This window comes from Caretta caretta, chromosome 14 (assembly GCF_965140235.1).
Source record: "Caretta caretta isolate rCarCar2 chromosome 14, rCarCar1.hap1, whole genome shotgun sequence".
Lineage (NCBI taxonomy): Eukaryota > Metazoa > Chordata > Testudines > Cheloniidae > Caretta > Caretta caretta.
In genome coordinates, this window is record NC_134219.1 from 10,668,935 (window position 1) to 10,691,959 (window position 23,025).

At 43.3% G+C, this 23,025-nt stretch overlaps 1 protein-coding gene across 2 annotated transcripts in view; it reads right to left on the reverse strand.

Annotated features, from left to right (window-relative positions):
• Positions 1-23,025, reverse strand: part of ANKFN1 (ankyrin repeat and fibronectin type III domain containing 1) — a 302,026-nt gene that overhangs the window by 269,584 nt on the left and 9,417 nt on the right. Inside the window, exon 1 of one of the 2 annotated variants that reach the window (XM_075119245.1) lies at positions 7,977-8,261. The exons of the other annotated variant lie outside the window; for it this stretch is intronic. The gene's annotated coding sequence lies outside the window, so the exon portion shown is untranslated. Of the gene's footprint in view, positions 1-7,976; positions 8,262-23,025 lie in introns of those variants that run through there. 2 annotated transcript variants of the gene reach the window in all.

A 23,025-nucleotide genomic window follows, 5' to 3' on the forward strand; every position in this document is an offset into this window, starting at 1 on the left:
AAATCTGCTGTAATTTACAATCCTGTGTTGTCAGGATGACAGACTTAGTTAGCCTCCACCCAAATGGGATTCTGCAGAAATCTATGTTTGAGCATGAAGCGAAGACAGAGAACATTACTCACAGTCAAAGCAACGCAATATAAAACAATGAGGCCAATGGCTCACAATCACAGCAGCTATTTGCTTCCAGTTCCTCTCAAGTGACATTAATAGTGAATGTATTAGAATATTTTATCATTCACCAACATAGCAAATGAACAGGGTCATTTATTTTTTTTCACACAACCCTAATTTCCAGATAACACAAGTCTGCTGCCGTGCAGGATTATTCATATTAACAACCCAGAAAGGCTTGCAGGCCATCCAGTTATATATATTTTTTTAAATCAAGGAAGAACCAGTTCAGGATTTTGAATAGAAATGAGAGGATCTGATTCCTTTCTCATGTTAGTAGTGTAAGGCAGGCATGAAAGTAGGGAAGGTGAGAGCAGTAATTCAAGGCCTGATTTGCCAGCCATAATCCTATTGAACAGTACCCTCCTTCGTGAGCAGAGTAGAATGCGGCCAAGAAGCACAATTATATCTGTGCTCCTACAACATGCATAGCAGGCTTTTAAACCTTCAGGCAGCAAATACTGCCTTTACTGATACATCTGCTTTACTTGATTTTAGAAGGGACAGGATTGCAATCAATAGCAAAGCATCTATTAAGTTCAATGGGATCAGAATTTTACCCTTGGTTTCAGTTAACCTGTAAAGCTGAATTGTCCTTTACTTGGAAGATTTCTTTCAATTCTCCTAAACAAATTGAACATGTTTTTTCAGAGTTTAATATTTTTTTTTACATAGAAAGGCCATTCCATTCACAACACCATCCCCAGAAATACACTGATGAGCTTGACCCTGCTGTGTTTTCAATGGCAGTGCAGATGCCCCGTCTTCCTCACAGAAGAAAATCTCAGTTTAGAAATGCTTCACATCAGTAGAATTTCCAACAGACTTTACAGCTCAGTAAAGTTAGGATTTAGACTTATTTTACAGCTGTGTGATACACCATTGGTGTCCTAGGGTTTGTTTGCTACCACTTCTTCATGTGTCAGAATAATAAAGGAGCAAAAATCCAGCATTACAGCCCTTGATTAATTTTCCATTCTGAGCAGAACGGTCTCTTATTTGTGCTAGTTCCAGGATGGAACATGCACAAATAAAGTGAATTTCAAATCCACTTGTCAGATGAGAGGATATTTAAATGGACAGTGATAAAAACAAAAATGACATTGTCACTGGTGCTATATGTCACATCTCCTTTTGAAATCACACAAAGGGAGAGAGAGACACGGAGAAGGAACAAATGTAGTCATGGTTTAGAAATTCAGATAAATAGGTTTACCATTATTTGTCCAGATTCTAACCAAAGTTGATCTCAGCTGGATTGATTGGAGTTGGGAGAGTTGAGGGAAATGCGTTTCTATCATAAGAACATAAGAGCTGCCACACTGGGTAAGACCAGGCCCAGTATCCTGTCTCCAACAGTGACCTGGACCAGAGTTTTAGGGGCAGCGTACAGAATAGGGCAATTATGAAGAGATCCACCTGGTCTTCCATTCCCAGTTTCTGGTAGTCAGAGCGTTAGGCTTGCCCCAAGCATGGGGTTGTGTCCCTGACCATCTTGGCTAATAGCCACTTATGGATTTATCCTCCATCCATTTGTCTAGTTCTTTTTTGAACCCAGTAATACTTTTGGCCATCACAGCATACTTTGGCAATGAGTTCCACAGCTTAGTTGTGCATTGCGTGAAAAGTACTTCCTCTTGTCTGTATTCAGCCTGCTGCCTATTAATAATTCTCTCTCCACTTTTCCCAGACTGTTCATGATTTTATAGACCTCTATCAAATCCCTCCTTAGCCAAGGCTGGATTTCCAATTAGGCATGTGCCTAGCGGCACTGGCATTCTAGGGACACCTTATCTCTTTAAAACTGTGCAAACAAAGGTCACCTGTAGGTAGGGGACAGTGCTGTAGATGCTGTACCTAGGGGCGCGCAAGGTTTAAATCTGGCCCTGTTCTTAGCAGTCTCTTTTCGAAGCTGAACAACCCTGCCCTTTTTAGTCTCTCCTCATATGGAAGTCATTCACTACCCTTGATCATCTTTGTTGCCCTTCTCTGAACCTTTTCCAGTTCCACTATCTCCTTTTTCAGATGGGAAGACCAGAACTGGACATAGCATGCAAGTGTGGGCGCACATGGATTTATATAGTGACATTATGATGTTTTCAGTCTTATCTTCTATCCTTTTTAGATTTTTTGATCACTGATGCTCATTGACCTGAAGTTTTCAGAGAACTATCCACAGTGACTTTGGATCTATATCTTGAATGGTAACAGCTATTAGAACCCATCATTATATATGTGTTGAGATTATTTTCCCCCCAGGTACATTACTTTGCATTTATCAACACTGAATTTCATCTGCTATTTTGTTGCCCAGTCATCCAGTTTTGTGAGATCCCTTTGTAACTCCTCACAGTCTGCCTTGGATTTAGCTATCTTGAGTAATTTCGTATTGTCTGCAAATTATGCCAATTCATTGTTCACTCCTTCCAGATCATTAATTAAATGACATGTACAACTTCTACTTTACAAGAGTCTGGTTCCCAGATTATAATAAAGTTTTGAGATAAAGCTGATGGTAAAGTAACCATATAGAATCAACTCTGACTTCATTCCCATACTGATTTCATAGTCATCAACAGGGCCTGAACCTTGGATTTTCCTCCCTAAGAATCCAATACTTCAGCTAAAAGAGAGCTTCTTCTGGTTGGGGACAGGGGTTGGATGTATAGCCTTTGCAACTAGCTGCTAGAGAGCATCATGATCGTGTGGATTAGGTTATTCTCCCTATTAGCTCCAAGTATTATTATACAGACATACACACAGTCTGAAAACCTTGCATTAGACCCTCTGAGCTCTATGGAGTGGTGAGTTCCAATCAATCTGTGCCTTTGCATGCCACTCTGTCTTGGATTCTTTTCCACACTAAAGCAGAGAGGACACAATCTCACCCTTCAAAGTGTCTCTAATTATTTTATTACTGAAGCCATAACCTGAATCCATATATATTGCAACCAGTAAAATCGTCAGACATGGAACAAACAAAGAAAGGGGGTGTTCTGGGCTCAGTTCTTAGCGGGACAGGTAGGAGTCATGGGCTGTTAGGACATACACTTTAGGTATCTTCCATCCAAGAGAAATAGCTGGAAGCAGGAAGTTTTGTAACATGAGCATAAAACAGATTTAAACCCAACTGCAGCTGGAACTGCTCCCTGTGGAGTTCATCAGAGCAGTCTACTTTGTAGCCTCTTGCTCTATATGCTTCCACTAGCTGTAATCCAGTAAACTGAAGGGAAGGATTTAACACACACAGAGAAATTTGGCCCAAGGACATGGATTCTCTTACGCACAGGGTTCTGTGGTCCCTTAAATCTGCAGGGATTTATTATTCATTAACACAGCAAAATTGTCACTTGTAGAAGGAATATCAGCAACGATACAATAAAAGGGGGAAAAGACATAGGGTTATACATACATCATTGTTCTATGAGCATGCCATTCATATGTGTAATCAGTACAATGCAGTTACAGGCAGGGACCCTCTGCTGTGTTTGCTTTTTACTTTTTGCTGTTTCATTGACATCCAACCCAGCTCCCTTTCCCCTCCTGGCTTCTCCCGTACCTCAGATTGAGACTGACAGACAGGAAGAGGCCTTGTACCAAGAGATTACTATAATCTGGGATACAGGTATTTTTCCATATGGCAAATAAAAACACCATTAGTGTAAAAAACAAGACAGCCAGAATATCAAATGTGCAGTCATTGCCAAAAATCCCTTTACTTGAACTGATGTTTTTAACTGGCAATGTCACAGAGAAACGTTTTAGGAGGGAACAATTAGCACATTTTATACTTATTCAATTAAATTCTGCTTTTTTTTTTTTAAACTAAAACAGACGGTCGTTGCTCTTACACCACAACAGACGCGATGAGGGTATGTTTAACAGACCCTTGCAAACTAAATAATCCATAGCACAGGAGGCAAAGTATGGTCTCATTTTACAAATAAGGAAACTGAGGCAGGGAGTTTTAGTGATTTAATTAAGGCTACACAGAAAACAAGTAGCAGGTGATGATCAGCACTCTGGTTTAAACCTCATAATCTAGCCACTGGGACCTGCTCTTTTGCTTCTGCCATCAGTTTTATAACCACATCTGGCTCCATCTGAGCTCAGTGACAGACCTCTTTAAATATAAATCCTGTAAAAATTGTAACATGGTAAAGATAAAGCTTCCAGTGGTCTGAGCAGTGACAGCTTCAGACCTAGGCAACCGCTGCAGTCATCTAAAAATGCTGCAGGCCAAATGTAGACGTAGCGTTACATGCCTTTTTTGTGGGGTGCGGGAGCGGATGGTCTTAGGCCCTGATCCCGCAAAAGACTTCAGCACATGTTCAACTTGTATCGCTGACGCCAAGCATTCAAAGAATCATCAGTCAGGCCCCAAAGACTTAGGAGATTGGCTTAAAGATTATAGGGTAGGTTGGTTTTTTTGTATTTTAATTAATAAAAATGGGCATTTTTTAAAATATGCCTTCTGAGCACTGGTAAAGCAGCAGCCACCACCATGTTCCATGCCATGCAGAGGCTTCCATGGAGACGTCAGGACAACAAGGTTGCTATGACGCTGTGGCTCTACAGGGCAATGGTTATATCAGACCTATTGTGCAGTGAAACATAGGTGCTGAGAATGGCTGACAAGCGGCAGATTGATGTTTTCAATTCCATCGTCTTACAGCAGCTGCTCTATATTAAATGGCAGGACAAAGAAATGAGGATAGTCAGAGCCAAACCCAGCCAACTGGATCCGTTTATTGGAATGCATATATTTATAAGGATGGTAGACCAATGAATTACAAGGCACTTTTACCAAGGGATGCCGCTACATGGCTGGAGATCACATGGTCATCAAAAGCTCCGGTAGTGTCATAAAAATCACCTAATTGGACATAAACTAAATAACCATCCTGACCATTTTAAATACCTAGTGAGAGATCAATTTGGATGTTATGTGACCTGCAAGAAGGCTAAGTTCCTTCAGGATTTGCCTTGACAATGATTGCTGAGCCTCTAGGGTGCATCCGCTTCATGTTTTCAAGCTTTTCTCCACAACCATGGGGGCTAGGTGCCAAGTATCAGAGGCGTACCCATGTTAGTGTGTATACACAAAAAGAACGAGGAATCAGGTGGCACGTTAAAGACTAACAGATTTATTTGGGCATAAGCTTTCATGGGTAAAAAACCCCACTTCTTCAGATGCATGGAGTGAAAATTACAGATACAGGCATAAATATACTGGCACATGAAGAGAAGGGAGTTACCTTACAAGTGGAGAACCAGTGTTGACTAGACCAATTCAGTCAGGGTGGATGTGGTCCACTCTCAATAACTGATGGGGAGGTATCAATACCAAGAGAGGGAAAATTGTTTTTGTAGTGAGCCAGCCACTCCCAGTCCCTATTCAAGCCAAATTAATGGTGTTAAGTTTGCAAATGAATTGTAGCTCGGCAGTTTCTCTTTGAAGTTTTTTTGTTGAAGAATGGCTACTTTTAAATCTGTTATTGAACATACAGGGAGACTGAAGTGTTCTCCTACTGGCTTTTGTATGTTACCATTCCTGATGTCTGCTTTGTGTCCATTTATTCTTTTATGTAGAGACTGTCCAGTTTGGCCAATGTACATGGCAGAGGGGCATTGTTGGCACATGATGGCATATATCACATCAGTAGACGTGCAGGTGAATGAGCCCCTGATGGTTTGGCTGATGTGGTTGGGTCCTCTGATGGTTTTGCTAAAGTAGATATGGGGACAGAGTAGGCAACAGGGTTTGTTACAGAGATTGATTCCTAGGTTAGTGTTTCTGTGGTGTGGTGTGTAGTTGCTTGTTAATATTTGCTTCAGGTTGAGGGGCTATCTGTAACAGAAGACTGGCCTGCCTCCCAAGGTCTGGGAGAGTGAGGGATCATTTTCCAGGATAGGTTGTAGATCGCTGATAATGTGCTGGAGAGGTTTAAACTGGGGGCTGTATGTAATTGCCAGTGTGATATTCTGTCATTTTCCTTGTTGGGCCTGTCCAGTAGTAGGTGACTTCTGGGCACCAGTCTCACGCTGTCATTCTGTTTCCTCACTTCACCAGGTGAGTACTGTAGTTTTAAGAATGCTTGATAAAGACCTTGTAGGTGTTTGTCTCCATCTGAGGGATTGGAGCAAATGCGGTTGTATCTTAGGGCTTGGCTGTAGACAATGGATCGTGTGATGTGTTCTGGATGGAAGCTGGAGGGGTGTAGGTAAGTATAGCAGTCAGTAGGTTTCCGGTATAGGATGGTGTTTATGTGACCATCACTTATGTGCACTGTAGTGTCCAGGAAGTGGATCTCTTGTGTGAACTGGTCCAGGCTGAGGTTGATGGTGGGGTGGAAATTGTTGAAATTATGGTGGAATTCTTCAAGGGCCTCCTTACTGTGGGTCCATATGATGATGTCATCAATGTAGCGCAAGTAGAGGAGGGGCGCTAAGGGATGGGAGCTGAGTAAGTGTAGTTCTAAGTCAGCCATAAAAATGTCGACATACTCTGGGGCCATGCGGGTACCCATAGCAGTGCTGCTGACTTGAAGGTATAAGTTGTCTCTGAAATGGTTGTGGGTGAGGACAAAGTCACAAAGCTCAGCCACCAGGTGTGCTGTGGCCTCATCAGGGATACTGTTCCTGACAGCTTGTAGTCCATCCTCATGTGGAATATTGGTGTAAAGAGTTTCTACATCCATGGTGGCCAGGATGGTGTTTTCAGGAAGATCACCAATGCACTGTAGTTTCCTCAGGAAGTCAGTGGTGTCTCGAAGATAGCTAGGAGTGCTGGTGGTGTAGGGTCTGAGAAGAGAGTCCACATAGCCAGAAAATCCTGCTGTAAGAGTGCTAATGCCTGAGATGATGGGGCATCTGGGATTTCCAGGTTTATGGATCTTGGGTAGCAGACAGAATACCCCTGGTCGGGGCTCTAGGGGTTTGTCTGTGTAGATTTGTTCCTGTGCTATAGCAGGGAGTTTCTTGAGCAGATGGTGCAGTTTCTTTTGGTAACCCTCAGTGGGATCGGAGGATAGTGGCCTGTAGAATGTGGGCTAGGAACTTTTTTTCCCCCAAATGAAAGCTGAGATTCTCATGAAGTCCTCTGATTCCAGGAGCTGAAGCTTGAAGAAAAACTGCAAATATCATGAGCACTAAACAGAGCTGGCAACACTGCACCACAGTTAGTGGGACTATTCACAGTGCGTTAATTTAAGCACATGCATATTTGCAGGATTGGAGGCCTTAGATTTGTTGGAGCAGGGACTGTTCTGCTTGTTCACTGCGTAGCACAATGGAACCATGCTCTCAGTACTATGGCAATAGAAATGATATATTAAGTGTTCTGGGTGTTGGAGGATATGTTAGCTTATACTTGCACTTTTCTATTGGTTGTATTTCATTGCACACATCACTTTCAGTCTCTCTTTTGCACCGGCTTGCAATCCCTTACACCAATTTATACAGCCTCCCTCTGAAAATAACCCTGCCCTCAGAGAACCCCCACTCATGCATCACTGACCTACACCTAATCACAGCACCACCTGGCCCCCTTGCACGGACTATGGAGGTGAATGCAGACACAGGGGGCAAGGGGCCACATGTGCCTCCCTTCACACACAGCCGCCTCTTTCTGGCCAAGAGGCTCTTTTAAAGAAAGTCAAGGACACAGGAGAAGCTGTTAGTCAAGGAGTAAACACACACCAGGGAAAGGAATTGTAAGACACACACACACACAAATCTAAATGAGACACCCCCCCACCTGCCATGTCACAACATGTGCTTGGCTTTCAGTTCTTTCCTACCTTTTGGCCAATGTCTTTCTCATCTACTGCACTAGCAGCTCCTCCACGCCCAGCCACACTGGGGGTTATGAACATGCTGCCTCCTCTGAGGTATGTTCCATGAATAAGCTGGCAGGAATATTAGGAAGAAGACGGACATCATTTTCCACCAGAAAGGGGCAGAAGGGGGGAGAGAATCCTTCGTGGCTACTGTGTCCCGGGCCTCCTGCATGGCAGTGCTAACAGTTCTTGCATCCTCCAGAACATTATGTCTCCTCTTAGATCACTTAACTCATTGCACGCACGCACTACACTCATCTCTTCAAATGCTGCAGAAGGGCTCTCCAAGCAGACTCATTTCAGCGCTGTCTTAAGCAGCTTCCAAAGCAGCCAGACGGGCTTCTCCAGCCATCACCTATAATTAAACGTTCTGTAAAACTAGGACAACAAAATTAGCATCTAGCCCAAATGACAGAGATTGAAGTGTTCAGAGAATAATATTGAAGTGTTTTATTTATAAATCAAAGCAGCTGGAGATTGAACTAAAATGCTGGCAGTTTTCTTTCTGTGAAATAATGCCAAATTCTAGAATTTTGTTGTTTGTCTTACAAACAGCGCTGAGCAGCTCCAGCTGCGCTCAAGATACCAGAGTACAAAGGGGTCGCACAAAACAACTTAACACAGCCCTTGCCCCAAATATCTTGTGATCTAAGTATACAAGACAAAAAGAGGGTAGGCTATTCTCTTGTTTCAATGCTGGAGAAATGAGGCACCAAGAAGGTTTAGGTAACTTGCCCATGGTCAGAGAGAAAGAGGAGTTGAACCCAGATCTCTTACACCCCAGCCTAGTGCTTTTACCACAAGACCCTGCTTCCTCCCATGTTGTCATCACTAATTATTTCACAAATGTCTTGAGTTCCCTGTCAGTCCTATGACTCTACGATTCAATTCTATAATTATTTGCATTGTGGTAGCACCTAGAGAGTTCAGCCAAGACAGCTTCTCTCCCGTGCTAGGAGCTGTACAAACACCTCACAAATGACAGACCTTGGCCCCAGAGAGCTTGCAATCTAAAAAGACAAGATGTAGAGAAACAAATACAGTAACTCCTCACTTAAAGTCATCCCGGTTAACACTGTTTCGTTATTAGGTTGCTGATCTGTTAGAGAACATACTTGTTTAAAGTTGTGCAGCATTCCATTATAAAATTGTTTGGCTTGCCCCGCTCCACCCGCCCACCCAGCGCTCCTGCTGGGGAGTGGGGTCGGGGGCTTGCCTCATTCCACCCAGCCAGCACTCCTGCCGGGGAGTGGGGTCGGGGCGCGGGGGCTCGTCCCATTCCGTCTGCCCGGTGTTCCAGCTGGGGAGCAGGGTTGGGGAGTGGGAGCTTTCCCCATTCCGCCCACCTGGCATTCCAGCTTGGGAGCAGGGTTGGGGTGTGGGGGCTTATCCCACTCCACCTGCCCAGCATTCCAGCCGGGCAGTGGGCAAGCCCCCGACCCCGCTCCCCGGCAGGAGCGCTAGACGGGCGTAGTGGGGAAAGCCCCAATACGCCCCACCTGAACCAAGCTTCACAGTCATCACTGGTGAGTACAGTATTAAATAGTTTGTTTAAAATTTAAAATTTATACTGTATAAGTATATAATGTCTTTTGCCTGGCGAAAAAAAATTCCCCGGAACCTAACCCCCACATTTACATTAATTCTTAGGGGGAAATTGGATTTGCTTAACATCGTTTAGCTTAAAGTAGCATTTTTCAGGAGCATAACTACAATGTTAAGTGAAGAGTTACTGTAGGTATGGGTGAGGAAAGACAAACACTAACACAGGCATAATGATAAATAGTACTACTAATGGTTGCAAACAGCTAGATGAGTCTCGGATGCCATGAGGTCAGACCATGCTATCACAGAAAGCATGAATCTGTTTTTGCACGTGAACTGAGCGGCAGTTTGTCTCTATTGTTCACCAGCTAAAAGTCATAACGCAGATGCTGAAATCCATTCTTATAAACAACCTGCAGGCAGAAGAGGATATAAAGCAGTTCAACTTGACCTGCATCATTAACAATGAAGCAAAACTCACCCAACCATCACTGGAACAAATGGATTTGTCAATGCCCCTTCTGTGTGGGCAGCCCTAGTTGACCAAACATCAAAACCAACATACCGTAGCAGCAGCTGGCTCTTCCAATGTTGGAGAAAATGTATTTTCACTTGAAAGATATCATCTTTGGCCACTCTCTGTGAGCTCAGTTATTTACAAGTTCTCTTTACTGATGTCCCTGAACAACCTAGCTTTCCTTTCTTTGGATACTGTAGACACAAAGAACGTAAACTCTTGGGGTCAGGGACTGTCTTTTAGTTCTGTGTTTGTACAACTCCTAGAACAAGGTGTCCTGATCCAGGACTGGGGTTCCCTCAATATTAAATCAATAATCTGAATGCACTACCTGGGGTGTAAATCTGGAGTAACTCCACTAAAGTCCATGGAGCTATTCCAGTGTAAAAGCAGTGAGAGATCCGAACCTGGACTGCTCTCTGCCATATCGCACACTTATTTGGGACAGAGGTACCAGTAATGTTGAACCATCAGATCTCATTAGAACTAAGGAAGAATGTACCATGTAAGCAGAGCAACGTGTTTGTGTCTTTGGACACTGAATTGCCATTAACAAGTGCCACTGAAATGGAAATCCAGTCTAAGTCCTAGAAGGCAATTAGTGCGGGATAGAATGTGAAGCTCCTCTGATTACAGCTTGGAAGGATGCATTGCACATTGAGACATCATGCATTGACAACCATCCTGCTTTAAGCTTGTAAACATTATAACATAGGGCAAAATTATGCTCATTAATCCACTTAAGTCAGCGGGGCTACACATGTGTAAACCCCTGATTCAGGAAAGCATCTTTCTTCGGGAGAGAACTTAAGCATGGAGCTTAACTTTAAGCACATGCTCAAGACCAACTGAAGTCAAAGAGCTATTCTGAGTAGGGCACATGCTGTTTCTGAATTGTGCCTAAGTAAGCCATATAAGGATGTATTTGAAATATATCTTGCATGATCATATGGAGACATATAAGACTAAACAGTTATTTAAAGCATAGACCTATGAGTAGCTGGATAGATCCTTAAAGAGACGCAGCACAACACACACACACAGATCCCTCTTCTCCAAAAAAGAGCCTGTTATGCAGCCTGAAAGCCTCAGTATTTCAGTCTTTTACTATGCCAATAAAATGTATCACATCACCTGTTTTGGCTACCACCAGCAACGCAAGTACTGTAGGAAAGGAGGTGCTGGATTTAAAAAAAAAAAAAAAAGGGATGGAAACTGGATGGCTGCATTCCAGAGTTACAGAGTGAAGTTTATGCTTTGGACTCTCTTCTGAACTGATAGACTTTACAGTGCCATCCACTGAGCACTCCAGCCATGCGAAACTTGTGAGCTTTGTGGAAACATTTCACTTTCATGGAAGGAATTTGCTCCCTTAATGTCACAGTATTCGCACAACTGGACAGGAGCCTTACTATTATTCAGACAGCACATTAAGTGTGCACAGACAATGGAACAGAAAGACAAGCCCTTGCCCTGAGAAAATTACAATCTAAATGCTATGGGGAGGTTTCCCTCCTGGAAGCTTTACACGCTGACCACTTCCAAAGACAGGATGAGACGGACAATTTGTCTGAACTAGCATGGCAAATACTGTGGGTGAAATCCGGCCTCCATTGAGGTCAGTGGGAGTTTTACCTTTGAGTTCAACAGAGCTAAAACTTCCTATGCACCAAGCACTGCCTTGATCACTGCTGAATCCCTTTAAACCCCCGAATGGTTTCCTGTCCTGTGCTTTCTGTGCGTCTAGAGAGTGCTGATGGGTGCCACAACAAACAAAGAGTTACAAAAAATAAATAAAAAGCTCCACCAGGTGGGATTTCTCTGGAGGGCAGCACGGAACCTTTGGCTGCTGGGCCTACAGAGAGCTCCTCTGAATTAGCTGTCCATGTGTCAGTATCTATGAGCTGTACAGGCAAGCCCCAGTGGGCTTAAGAAATACAGGTAAATAGGAAATTGGATGTACTTATATGGGGCCCATTATTGTGGTATCTGACTGCTTCACAGTCTTTAATATTATTTATCCTCACAACACCCTATGAGGTAGGGCAGTGCTATTAGCCCCATTTTGCAGATGGGGAACTAAGGCACAGAGAGGCTAAGTGGCTTGTAAAAGGTCTGCCTCTGACTTCCTGTGTGAGCTGGAGCTTGGACTAGTGCCCTCACCGCTACAACAGCACCAATCAAGGTGTATTATTGTTCTTTAGAAGTTTTGTTCTGTCTAACCCAGCCCCAGCCACATCTGGCAGCAGGGAATCCAGGATATAAATCACTGAACATCCAGTGAATCATGATCACTGTGAAACCAATCTTAGAAATAATAGGATTTATTGCTACTGTTAGAAAGTTATGTTCAAGGCATAACAGGAAAGGGTTTGATTTAACCACCACTCCATAATGATCAAAGTCACTCCTTATTGCAGCTCTCCTTTAAGAGAAAAAAAGAATTGTACTTACTTTGGGAGATGCATTGCTGTTATGCATATGAAGGGGTAGTTTAGGAATTTTTGTCTACCTAGGTACTTGTCTTCATAGTATCTGAGCACCCAACTCTGGATTGTAACTCTGGCTCGGATGTCTATGTGAGGTTCTCAGAGTAATGCAAGATTTTGTGATGCTTTGTGGTCTTTATAGGGCCTGATCCAAAGCCCAATGAAGTCAATAGCATCAGACTCAATGATCTAACCCATGGCAATGGCAGTGATAGGGTATACTAACCTCACACTGGGTCCAGGTAATGCCACCCTGGCCGAGCATGCTCTGACTGGAGGAGCAAGCTAAAAGGAGCTCAGAAGCCCAGACAAGAGGTGGTGGACAAATGGCAGGAGAGGAGAGCCCTTCTCCAGGAAGCCAGATGGAAGGTGGAGCCTGAGAAGGGACCACAGGGCAGGTAAGGCACCAGGCAGAGCCTTCTCCAACCACCACCCCCTTTGTGAACCAGCGGGTCCTGCAGGGCCTACTCCTCTGGACACTTGTTGTTAAGTGAGTTACTGTTTGTCATAGGGGCCATGCCCCAAACTGAAGGGACCTATAGGTAAGAAGCAGCACAGGGCAACGGATTTGGACTCACTGCAGGGCGGACCCTGCCAGCGTTGCTTCCCACATGGCCTTGGGCTGGGAACCAGTGGAGAGAAAGGGCCTGGGTTCTCCTACTATGCCTCACTTAAGGGCCAAGGCTCAAGTGCAAGTGGAAAGCTGAAGATTGCTGGCTGAGGATCAGGAACAGGCACCTCTATGGCCCTGACAGAGAGGCCAGGGGCTAGAAGTCAGTTGTGCTAACTACTGGCCCTCTGAGCCGCCATCACACAGATGCTGTAACGTAGATAGGCAGATGGCCCCTGTCACCATGTTGATTACACCTGCACTGAGCCAGCTGCCCATCTAGAATAAAGGTCCCAATGCTGCAGACACTGATGGAGCTAAACCACCATTAGCAACAGCGTGGTGACTGCCAGCTCCTCCTCCCCCAGCCGAAGGGAAGGGATTCCATTGGAAGTCCAGCTTCTGCCTCCAGGTTTGGATTCTTCAACGCACGTCTGCAGAACGATCTCATGGTGCTCTGCGGGGGAAGACACACTTTACATTTCTGCACGTTGTCCAGGGCTTTGGTTGGGAGTAACCGCCATTGAAATACGATGTCCAGATAGGGAAAGAGGGAATCCAGCTAGCCAGAGAATCTCATTCGTTCCCTCTGGTGATGACAAATCAAGCACACCCAAATAAATAAATATGCAAATCACCTGTGTGGCAAAACAATTAGGGGGGAAAAGTATCAGATTCCTATCAAGTGCATATATAAATAGATATAGTGAATTATAACCAGTCATAGCCTTGAGTGTGTCCATTTAAGTGCACTGTTATTCTGTATTTCTCCTCTGACTGGGAACAACCTCACAGCAGCATCAGAAAACTAGTAATCACTGTTTTTCAGCAGCACTCTCCATTGCAGAGCAACGCCGGCAGCCTCAGTCATTGGTGTCACACAAAGTCTTCACAGCCATGTGTCCGAACAATGAATCAAGCTTGGTGCCTTCTGGTAATCAGTGCAGAAGAAACAGATGTTATACGGCCAATTTCAGTCTCAAAGTTCTGCTTGAAAACCTGATTCAAAATTCTTCTAAGCTTTAACCCTACCACACTGGGCCCTATATGGCATGGTAAGAAAAAGAATAATGCTCCTTCTATTTTATCAACCAGTCTGACCTTACTAGTGCAAAGTGCCTTCGTGTTATTAAAGTAGGTATTTCTCAAGTATGTTCCAAATACAGATTCCTCAGAAGGACCCCAATCGTGCACAGACCGAGTGGCGTCACCCTTGAAGGATCACAATCAAAATATCTGATTTACTTGCCGAAGGGTAAAATTTTCAGAGCACCTCTGTGACTTAGGTTAAGTCCCATTTTCAAAAGGGACTTTGAAGCTTAAATCCCATTAACATTCAATGAGACCTAGATGCCTAAATGCCAAAAATGGAACTGAGGGTCCTAAGCCACATTGAAAAATGTTACCCTAGGAGTTTGTTCTGTTTGATCTATAGCTGCTTTCTTCCCCCCCTTCTCCCCCCATCATCATCACATATTGCATTTTATCATGTTACTAATCTGGGTGACATGTTCAATACAGATTTGTCATCTCACACAAAGAGGCAAAATCTATTTTAATACAATCCATTTGTAACAATTTTTCTTGTGGGATATCCATCATATAGAAAAGCAGGTATGAACCTTGAATATTGTACAGGCAGGTTCAGCATAATAGACAAATATATATTGCCGGTTACCTGCATTAGATCAGCACTTCATCCACTTATAATTTGATGGTATGTACAATAGAGGTTTGTTCTGCTGAGATTCGGGGTTCATTAGTTTATGTGTAGCATATACTTTGACTACATTGTACAGTTTGTAACTTTTTAAAAAAAAATTAAAGACAGGTCGAATTAATCCCAATTGTATTTAAATTGAATACAGTAGACCTATCCACAGGATGAAGATCATTCATATTTAAATTCTATCTTTAGGATCAAAGAAATAGGCCTGCAACTGCCAGGATCACCTAGGGAGCCCTTTTTAAAAATTGATGTGACATTAGCTATCCTCCAGTCATCTGGTACAGAGGCTAACTCAAGTAATAGGTAACATACCATAGTCAATAGTTTTGCAATTTCAGATTTGAGTTCCTTCAGAACTTTTGAGTGAATGCCATCTGGTTCTGGTGACTTATTACCGTTTAATTTATCAAATTTGTTCCAAAACCTCTTCTACTGACACCTCAGTCTGGGACAGTTCCTCAGATTTGTCACCTAGAAAGAATGGCTCAAGTGTGGGAATCTCCCTCACATCCTCTGCAGTCAAGACTGATGCAAAGAATTTATTTAGCGTCTCTGCAACTGCCTGTCTTCCGTGAATGCTCCTTAGGCACCTTAATTGTCCATGGTGGCTAACCTACTTCTGTCACTGATTATACCCCGATGTTGCCAACTCTTATGAGTCTCGTGTTGGTGTTTTTCTTAGGGCCCCAGATCCTGATGTCCTGTAATTACATGAGAGTCTCGGTTTTCCTTTTTTAAAAAAGTAAGTTTCTAGCCATCAGGGTTGCAGAGAAAACCTTGAAAATGTGACCCAAGTACAGCGTATAGGCTCAGAAACCAAAAGGCAAATAAGATTTTTTTTAAAAAAATCATCATTTTTAAGGCAATTTTATCATTTTGGGGGGCAGGCTCAGACTTTTTCCAACAGATGAGGTTGGCAATACTCTAATTCAATTATGTAAGTCATGTTGTTACTTGGGGAGAACATAGAATTGGAGGTCACAGCCATAGGTGCTGGAACTAAGGGTCCTGGGGGTGCTGCTACACCCCCTAGCCGGAAGTGGTTTCCATCATATAGAGGGTTTACAATGTGGTTCAATGGCTCTCTGCACCTCCCCCCCCACTATACAAATTGTTCCAGCACCCCTGGTCACAGCATGAGAAAGTGTCTAATCCAATAGGCTTTATTAAGGTCAGGAATTTATACTGTTTTTCTGTTAATACTCTGCTGAAAGTATTATCGCAGTTTAGAAAAATTGAGGAAGAGAAAAACTTCTGGTGAGCCAAAAAGTTTTAAATGAACTTTGCAGGTAATCTGCATTCCACAGCACAACCTGATCATGTCACTCACACAGTCTCCTTGTTTTCCAGAGACTTGTCAAATTCCTCTGCAAAAATAAACAATGACAGCAAACAGAGAATTCCTGCTTCGTAGAGGTTTGTCGAACTACATTCATTATTTTGGCAAGTCTATTGATTCCATGGCGGGGGGGGGGGGTGAGAATTCATAAAAGGAGCTACAGATGCACAAATACCTTGCAAACAAAATCAAGTGAAGGAAACTGATCAGCTTCCTTTTATTTTCTCTCCTAAGTTGATAATATTGTAATGCAAAGGCTATTGCTGCGTTTTACTGGGTGGACTTAGAACTTTTCAGCTGGATCTAGGGTGTTTCATAGGCACTATATTGCTAAGAATTAATGGAGAATCTCCTTTAGCTCAGCTCTTATGGGGTGGGGTTTTGGAGCGAGAGGATATAAATTTTGTCTCCATTGCCACTGTGAAATTCTTATGCAATCTTTGTGTACAGCACAGGTGCAGTCAGCAGTTACTTTTATAAAATGCTTATCCTTCCGGAGAGTCCCAAAGTCCTTTACAAACTGAGACTCCAATCTTGCATCAGGGTTTGCTAGCATGAACCCTCTCATATGAGTGGAGTCCCACTGAAGCCAAGGCCTTACAATGCCATACACAGTACCTAGGAATCATTTCCACCCACTACAATATTGCAGCTGCCTCTGGGGCAAAGAGCAGCAGAGCACTGCACTGGAACACTACACTATAGTTTAGACGGGAAGTGTAAAATACTGTCTCTATTTGAAACTGGAGAAGAAGTTTGGAATATTGCTAAGCCCCTTTGTGCTAACTCTTCTGGGGGGAAAAATGAGATCTTTAACAAACCAGACAGGGTCCAGACTCTATTTTACATCTTAGCCAAGACAATTCACTTAGTGACCTAGACCATTTAAAATGAAAATTGAATTTTTATGAGTGATTCCACAGCTTTTTGCATTGCTGTCCTTATCAAGGCACTAGTCATTACCATTCTTAACAAAGTAATATGCTTTATATTACTATAAATGTTTCACACTAATAGAGCAAAGTTTCCCCCAAATAAATAAAGCGAGTTCTAAGAGAAGCTGCGTTCAGACAATCACATAGACAAAAACCTGCGGGAATAGGTCACCCTGGGAAGTTGTGGTACTTCTGGGTTTCGCTCCCATAGCTCTTCTTGACACAGATAGATGACTGAACAACAAGTAAATAACTTTCACAGTCCACAGGTATCTTAGTCTTCTCAGATTTCATGCTTGCATTCTCTGGCTGCTTCTGAACCAAACACCTTGGCTGGAATTTACAATGCAAATAATTCATTTATCCACAGTTACCTCTAATCTTTATAAGAAGTTGGTTTCTGGAAATTTGCTGCTGTCTCAGTCCAAAATGTGCAATACTTGCATCCGTAGGCTCGCCAGCATTAGGCAGCCTCCATGCGTGAAAATGGGAAGGGATCCAATTAAGCTTAAAAAGAGGTGGGCTAGACCCTGTACTGGTGTAAAGTGGTGTGGCTTCACTGAAGCCAATGGAGCGATGCTGCTTTACGCTACCTGAGGATGTGCTTAGACCAAGACTGCACACCATAACACAAACAGATAATAATTCTATTTTAAAACTTAATTGGAACCCCTGAGATCTCTGCATCCATGCCAGACTTAAGGGAACGGATGTTGAATCCACAGTACTTCTAATATTAAATGACAACAAAGCCAGCTATATAAGAGATGGGGGAACCCTGCTGCTATTTATACCAGAGCCTGACACATCAGCTTTCCTTTGGAGTGACCTGGTTTTTCTAAGCTTGGGAAATGGAGCAAATTTACACTTGGAAGAAGATAGACGGAGACCACCAATGCTCATTTCACTGCCAGGGCTGGACATGAAAAAAAAAAAAAAAAAAACTGTCGGGCATCTTGTCTCTCCTGCCACGTTCTCCTGAAAGCACACGGGGAAGCTTTACAGAATGGAAAAAGCTGAAAGATGATATACAAGGCCTGATCCAAAGCCCATCAAAATCAACAGAAGGACACCCATTAGCTTCATGGGCACTGGATCAAGTCCATCAGGAATGATCTCAGTCCCATGCCTAACCATCCAAGTAAAGGGGGGAAAAAGGTAGAAATATGGTCCCATTAGATTTTATTGTATTCATCTCGTGAGAACCAAAACCATAACAAATTTGATCCAGACACATTCTTTGCCCTCCTCACTTCTCATTGCTGAGGTAATGTAAAGAGACACGTACAAGGATCTCCACAACCACGGAAAGAAGGACTAAACTTGTTTTGAAATACAAGTCACCAGCTCGCAATCTCAGTATAGTCTGCTCCATCTATACACAGTAGTCGTAAGTGGTTTCTAGGCCATATGTATTTAGTTTAATCTCTGCTTCACTCAACAAGACCCTGATAAAAATCCACAAAAAGTGAAGCACTCCTCGGCGAGAAGGAAAAACGACAGCTTTTTATGGTTACAGTATGTAGAGATTCCCATTTTTCATGCTGGCACTATTTACATAGGGCCTTATACCGCATGTAGGTCACGATCCAATTTCAGATTTTTATGGCTAAACAATACTCATATTCTGGTCAATTTATTGTAACAGTTGCAATATGATCCTGGTTTGATTCATATAATGCTTTAAAGGAAAAGTTTTCCAGCCTTACTGCAGGGATGGCTCGCTGTTTGGAACTCTTTGGCGTTATGGCGTATAGATGAGCTTGAATTGAGGTCTGGCCACTTGCCATGCTAATGTTGGAAGCTCTGAAGAAAGAACTAGGGTGGATTCTACATTTTAGCTTGAAAGTAAAACCAAGTCAAATATTTTAACCACCCTAGGCCTCAAGCTTTTACAATCCTGCTAAACAATCAAGAAATTCTAAGTGATGGTCCCAACCAACTTTGTGAAACTCTGAATCACATAAACCAAAGTTCCATTCTGTGGAGCCCTGAGACTTCTCTATGCCAGCTAGGCTGGCACTAAAGAGTTGCAGGGAAGGTGCCCCAGATTAGATGCCCAAAACACCCTGGAGGAGAGTCATCTCTGAGCTGTCTTTGCTGCAGTCCTGGGCTCATGGTCATTCCAGGGTGAGCTGGGAGTGGAGCAGAAGTTGGGTGTCAGCAAGTCGGGGGCAGGAGGATCCTTGCACTTCAGTTATTCTGTTACTGAAACAGGAGTGCAATTCAGGGCAGCCCACACCAGATGCTGGAGCCACCCTCATAGCTTCTAAATAGTTGATACACAAACAACCTCCTCTCTGTCCCTACATTGGTATGAATCTGATTCAGACTGTGTACCATGCAAAGGCTTTCTCAGGAGGCACTCAGCATCTTGAAGGATGGGACCGACTTGAGCAAACCGATGTAAATCTGTGTCCAGTGACGGGTTGTTTAACAGCGACCAGAACTGGAGGGAGATCCCATTTGTACAGCTCACTCGCTGAAAGGGTCTGTTACAAAGCTCACGGGCTCAGAGTGCCACCTTGCAGCACAGCGTGACATTGCAGCTGCTCTGCCGCAGCATCCCCACAACCATCTGGAGCCTACTCCAGCCAAAGACGTGACACTGCAGCAACTTGGTCCTCCAGCTAAGTCCGTCCCCAGCAGGGAATCCAAATCAAAACAAACAAAACACCCCATCTTTACCTCAATCTTAAACTGGGCCCAGTCCCTCCTTCCCAATGGGTCTGTCTTCTCTCCTCTAATTCAAGTGCTCTTCCACTCACCCTTTGGGCTCAGCAGTCACTCTTCCCAGGCTCTTTTCCATCTCTCCTCTCAGCCCCTCTTGGGGTCTTTTGGCTTGCTCCCTGCTCTTTCTTGAATAGCCACTGCTAGGCCTTCCCACTGGAGTCTTTCACAGGCCTTTGTCCGCTTTGTGCTCTTCTTGGGATTCTCCTCAGCCTTCTGCTCTCCCCTTCAACTAGCTCTCCTCTGCTGGGCTTCCTTCCCCTTATGTCCCTCAGCCAGCACAGGTGTAGCAGGCAGGGCTAATTGAACAGGGTTGAATGTCCCCAGGCCTCCTGGCCTTAAAAGGGTAGGCCGTTCTGTTACAGTGACACATATTAGTGGCATTAACCTAAAACCAGATGTGGTGAGTCAAAACAATGTGCAAAAGTTGAGCGACACCAATCACGGGTCCATCCATTCTGGATAGTGCTCATGGGATCTGCAATATTCTACCAGAGCAAACACAGTCTGAGAAATCCAGGTAGGAATGAAAACCTATAAAGGCACAGTGAAAATTAGATGCAGTCATTATTAAACTTGACTGAAACTGGATTTTGGGTTTACAGGGGTTCATGCAAACCTCATTTGGGTATCAGTTTATGGGGTTTCCCTCCACCTGAGTTTCAGATTTACCTGTTCAAACAAGGTGGATGCTCTTCTGGCTAAGGCACTGGACTGGGACTCAGGAGTTATGGGTATAGTTCCCAGCTCTGCTGCAGGCTTTGTAGGCACTTCACTTCATCTCTCTGTGCCTCAGTGTCCCAGCTATTTCCTTTCTCAAACTGCTTGACTGTCTTGTCTATTTATACTGTGACCCTCACAGGGCATCACAACCAGGATAGCAAGTAGGACCAGGAGTCAGGTCTAGTGATCAGAACTGGAGTCACAGGTCTAGCCAAAGGTCAGAACCAGAGTCAGGAATCCAGAGTGGAGTCAAGCCAAGAGTCAAAGCTGAAAAACAGAGCCAGGGTCCAAAGGAGGATGCGATAGTGGGGTCTGTTGTCACATCATGCCGGGGACTGCTGAGTTGCACAGACAGCTTCCTGGATCATCATGCTTAAATAGTGCATGTGGACCAATCAATTAGTGGTCACAGGGGATGCCGCCAATCAGGTCTTCCATGGGTGGCACTTCCTGTGATGCTTAGTTTCCCAGGGTTTATAGTGCATTGATCACAGTTCTCCCTTGGCAGTGCAGAAGTTTCAGTAACCTTGAGGCCTGCAGACCTGTGTTCTACTCCTCCCCATCCTTACATAGGGCAGAGATTTTCTTTTACCATATGCGTGTACAGCACCCAGTATATTGTGGCACCTATATGTAATGTAATGCAGATAGTTGTAACAAAAAATGAAACAACCCAAACAAACAACTTGGTTTTGGCTCAAAACATCCAAAGTCTCCATCTTTACCTGGCCTGCAACCACAAAACCGTATTACTTAGGTTATTGGCACCCTACTACTAGCTTAGCTATATACTGTAGTTAAGTCAGCTCAGATTAATCTGAAATTCAGCCCAGATTTGTGAAGTTTGGAGAACCTGGCTCAGCTAGTTTTGCACAGCTCTAATAATGGAGAGTGAGCCAACTAGTTCAAAGCAAATAACCACTGATGGATCCAAGATGTAAAACTTTGGACCCAGAGTTTGAATACCCTAAAGTTTGTTGGGTTACCAGATCCATGATTTTGGTTCAGACCCATCCTTGAGCAAAAGTAACAAACACGAAGAACATTACCCAAGAACACTATAGGGTGTTCATGGGAACACCATTAGATGGACTATGGAGATGTGGCCAACCTTTTGGATGCTTTTTTGAAGCAAATCGTTTTGAACTTTGACTTTCATTGATTATAATGTACTGAGCAGAAAAAAAATTATGAAAAAGTAACTATTGGGCATACTTAGTAGGTACTTCTCTAAAGTAAACACCTCGGATTTCAGAAAAATATATAATATTTTTAATTACTAAACAGTTCCAGCCCACATTAAAGATTAACTGCCAGTAAAACATAATTTTGTTCATTTGTTTTGTTTTTCCCTTTCAAAAAGGGCTGGCTTGCTACATAAAGCATATGAAATAAACAAAAAAGGCTAGTTTTTATTTGCCTTCCTGTTGCTTGAAAATAGCTTACGAATAGACCATTTTAAAAATTAAAAAGACTATGCAGCTAGACTGACAGTGAAAGTTCAACCCTGTGTCTCTATAAACCCTTGCAAATCAGGTTCTTATGAAGGGATAATGAGCATTTTAACTAAGGCATGTCATCTGATGTTGCTTTCATAAACCTGCCCAAATAAATCTGTTAGTCTTTAAGGTGCCACCAGACTCCTTGTTGTTTCTGATGGCTTCTGTATCCTATCAGTTAAATTGTTAATATTAATATCTAATATAGTCTCATTAAGAAGATTTGGAGGAATCTTTGTTGATATGATTGGTATCATAGGTATTACCATACTGCCCTCTAGAGTACAGTGACAGCTCATGCATATGGGAGAGATTTACAGGACTCAATCTGCTATCCCTCTTTGCTTCCAATGTAATTGCCACCTCAACCCTGTTATACTGCACTGTATCCTTAGTGTTTTACTTAGAAACCACAGAGGATAAAGTGTATGATTGATATGCGTTCTCATCTGGAAACATGGGGCTGGATTCACCAAGAGAGACCAGGTAGATACCGACCTACTTCATTTTATTGTGAGTAAACCTACGTCTACACTGCCTCACAGTTCAGATTATGGGAATGTGAATAGCCATGTGCACCAAAGTGCTACAGGGTAACTCCCACAGTGTGGATGCTGCGGACGTGAACTAAAAGGTTCCTAGTTCTTGTTAATGTAGTCCTGTTGAAAGAAGATTATATTAATGCAAACTAGGAGCCTTGTGGGGTTCATGCCTGCAACGTCCACATGGGGGCGTTACAGCGCAGCACTTTGGTGAATTTAACAGACCATAATGTCTCAATGTTTCATAAATTACAGGAGCAAGAAAATATACTGCCCCAGCTACAGGATTCTCAGCTTAGTTTTATTCAGTAAAAATACACAGTTAAAGCAAAGCACAGTTTCTGCCTGGATC